Genomic DNA, 3,814 nt, shown 5'->3' on the forward strand with positions numbered 1-3,814 from the left:
GTCTGCCTCTCTTCAGAACTCAGACCCCAGGGCCTGGGGGAAAACAGTCAAAACAGGAACAACCCAAGCTAAGAATTAAAGGGGCCACACATCCTTACACCAGTCAGGAGCGACAGGCTGACAGGTGCCACCTGCTGGGCAGGTTAGGAAAAGCACAGTGGCTAGAGGCCTCACAGGAAAGTCTATCAGTCTTCTAAGACAAGCCCTGGGGAAACTTGACAGTTAATATAGCCCCAATGTGAGATCTGAGCCCATTTGGGTCAGGGAAAATCTGATTGGGTAAAGCAAGGATACCAGATGCCTAGACAACAGAAAACTATAAATTACACTAGGATAAATGAAGATATGGCCCAGGCAAAGGAACAAACTTACACCTCAAGTGAGATGCAGTTGAGATATGGTTTCACTTTAATGAAACAATCAACTAAATATTTTCAAATAAATATGCTACATCAATTTAAAAGCTAAGTCAATGAGTTCAGGGAAGATATGGCAAAAGAGATGGAGGATATAAAGAAAATATGGGAAAACAACTGGCAGAATCTATGGAAATGATAGGCACACCACAAGACATGAAAAACACAATGGAGATATACAACAGCAGATCTCAAGAGGCAGAAGAAAACATTCAGGAACTGGAGAATAAGACACCTGAAATCCTACACAAAAGAACAGATAGGGAAAAGAAAGGAAAAACATAAGCAATAGCTCAGGGAATTGAATGACAACATGAAGTGCATGAATGTCCATGTTATGGGTGTCCCAGAAGGAGAAGAGAAGGGAAAAGGGGCAAAAGCAATAATAGAGGAAATAATCAATGAAAATTTTCCATCTTTTATGAAAGATATGAAATTACAGATCCAAGAAACACAGTATACCCCAAACAGAATAGATCTGAATAGACGTATGCCAAGACACTTAATAATCAGATCATCAAACATCAAAACCAAAGAGAAAATCCTGAAAGCAGCAAGAGAAAAGTAATCCATCACATACAAAGCAAGCTTGATAAGACTATGTGCGGATTTCTCAATAGAAACCATGGAGGCAAGAAAGAAGTGGTGCAATATATTTAAGATACCAAATGAGAAAAACTACCAAACAAGAATCTCATATCTGGCAAAACTGTCCTTCAATTATGAGGGAGAGTTTAAAATATTCTCTGACAAACAAAGAATGACAGAGTTTGTGAACAAGATACCTACTCTACAGGAAATACTAAAGGGAGCACTACAGACAGATAGGAGAAGACAGAAGTCAGAGGTTTGGAGCACAATTTTGGGTCATGGTAGCACAATAATGTAAGTACACTGAACAGAGATGACTGTGAGTATGTTTATAAGAGGAAAGTTAGGGGCATATGGGACACCAGAAGGAAAGAGGAAAGATAAAGACTGGGACTGTATAACTCAGTGAAACCTAGAGTGCTCAACAATTGTGATAAAATGTACAAATATTTTTCTATATGAGGGAGAACAAATGAATGCCAACTTTGCAAGGTGTTAAAAATGGGCTGGTATTGGGGAAAAATACAATCAATGCAAGCTAGAGACTATAGTTAACAGAAACATTGTATTATGCTTCCTTTAATGTTACAAAGACGATATAACAAAGCTAAATGCCTATAAAGTGGGATATAAGGGAGGGGTATGGGACTCTTGGCATTGGTGGTGTTGTCTGACTCTTTTATTGTACTTTGGTTTAATTCTATCTTTCTTTTGTTGCTTTTTAGCTGTCATTTTTTCTTTCTTTTCCTTTTGCTTTTGTCTCTCTACCTTCTTTGCCTCTTCCTCCTTCTTTGTGGAAGAAATGTAGATGTCCTTATATAGAAAGTGGTGATAGTGGTGAATGCAGAACTATGTGATTATACAGGGAACCATCGACTGTTTACTTAGGTGGAATGTATAGTGTGTGAACAAAACTGTCTTAAAAAATGGGTTGATGAAGTTAACTTGAGGGCACTATATTGAGTGAAATAAGACAGAAACATAAGGACAAATATTGCAGGGTCTCACTAATATGAACTAATTATAATATGTAAACTCATAGATGTGAAATATGTTACCAGGCTACAGAATGGGGAATGGTTGCTTATTTTGAGCAGTATGTTTAAGTAGGTTGAACTAAGTGTTTGGAAATGGACAGAGGTGACAGTAGCACGTTATTGTGAGAAAACTAACAGTGCCGAATGGTGTGTGAATGAGGTGGAAAGGGGAAGCTCAGAGTCACATATGTCACCAGAAGGAAAGTTGGAGGTTAAAATATCAGAATGTGTAAAACAGTGGATCTTGTGGTGGACAATTTCCATGATTAACTGTACAAATATTAGAAATCTCTTTCATGAACAAGAACAAATGTATAACACTATAACTGGAAGTTAATAATAGATGGGTATATAGGGAAAAATATACCTATTACAATTATGTACTACAGTTAGTAATATTTTAACATTCTTTTATCAACAGTAACAAATATACTATACTGATACTATAAGTCAATAATGGAGGGGAGGTTAGGGGTATGGGAGAATTTGAGCTTTCTTTTTTGTCTTTATTTCCTTTCTGGAGTAATGAAAATGTTCTGAAAATTGAAAAAAAATTAATTGTGGTGATGGATGCACAGCTGTGTGATGGCACCTTAGGCAACTCATTGTGCACTTTGGATGATTGTATGGTGTGCCGGTTTGAATGTATTGTGTCCCCCAAAATGCCATTATGTTTGATGTAATCTTGTGTGGGCAGACTTATCAGTGTTGATTAGATTGTAATTCTTTTAGTGTTTCCATGGAGATGTGATCCACCCAACTGTGGGTGATGACTCTGGATAATTTCCATGGAGGTGTGGCCCCACCCATTCAGCATGGGCCTTGATTAGTTTGCTAGAGCACTATATAAGCTCAGACAGGAGTGAGATTGCTACAGCCAAGAGGGACACTTTGAAGAATGCACAGGAGCTGAGAGAGGAACTGCAGTTTACAGAGACCTTTTTGGAGATGGCCTTTGAAAGCAGACTTTTGCTCTGGAGAAGCTAAGAGAGGACAAATAACCCAAGAGCAACTGAGAGTGACATTTTGGAGAGAAGCTAAAGCCTAGGGAGGAACATCCTGGGAGAAAGCCATTTTGAAACCAGAACTTTGGAGCAGACGCCAGCCACGTGCCTTCCCAGCTAACAGAAGTTTTCTGGACACCACTGGCCATCCTCCAGTGAAGGTACCTAATTGGTGATGCATTATCTTGGACACTTTATGGCCTTAAGACTGTAACCATGTAACCAAATAAACCTGCTTTTATGAAAGCCAATCTATTTCTGGTGTTTTGCATTCTGGCAGCATTAGCAGACTAAAACATATCGTATGTGAACAATCTCAATAAAATTAAATTTAAAAAAAAAGTAGTTATAGAGCAAATTTCAAAGAAGTTTATGGGTTACAGTTCCACTATTTCAGTTATTTCCTAATGTGAAATATATATACAGAAAGTGTAACTTAAAAACTACAATTTAACAAATTGTTACAGAACAAATTTCAAAGATATTATGTGTTATGGTTAAAACATTTCAGTTATTTCCTTATAGCTGTTCTAATAACCTGGAAATTAAAAAAATATTTATACAAATATTCAATATTCATAATCCTTTTTAAACTCCTGTCTCATCTGTTGCTACTACTCCCTCTTGTTTGAACACTGTCTCAGTCTTCAGGGATAGCTGGGTAGTGACCACCCAAACTTTTTCATATTGAAAAGGGATGTTGCCTTATGGGGAAGGGGGATGTATCTGGTTGATGGTTTTGAAGAGGCTGTTACCTCCAGTAGTT

This window comes from Choloepus didactylus, chromosome 24 (genome assembly GCF_015220235.1).
Source record: "Choloepus didactylus isolate mChoDid1 chromosome 24, mChoDid1.pri, whole genome shotgun sequence".
Taxonomy (NCBI): Eukaryota; Metazoa; Chordata; class Mammalia; order Pilosa; family Megalonychidae; genus Choloepus; species Choloepus didactylus.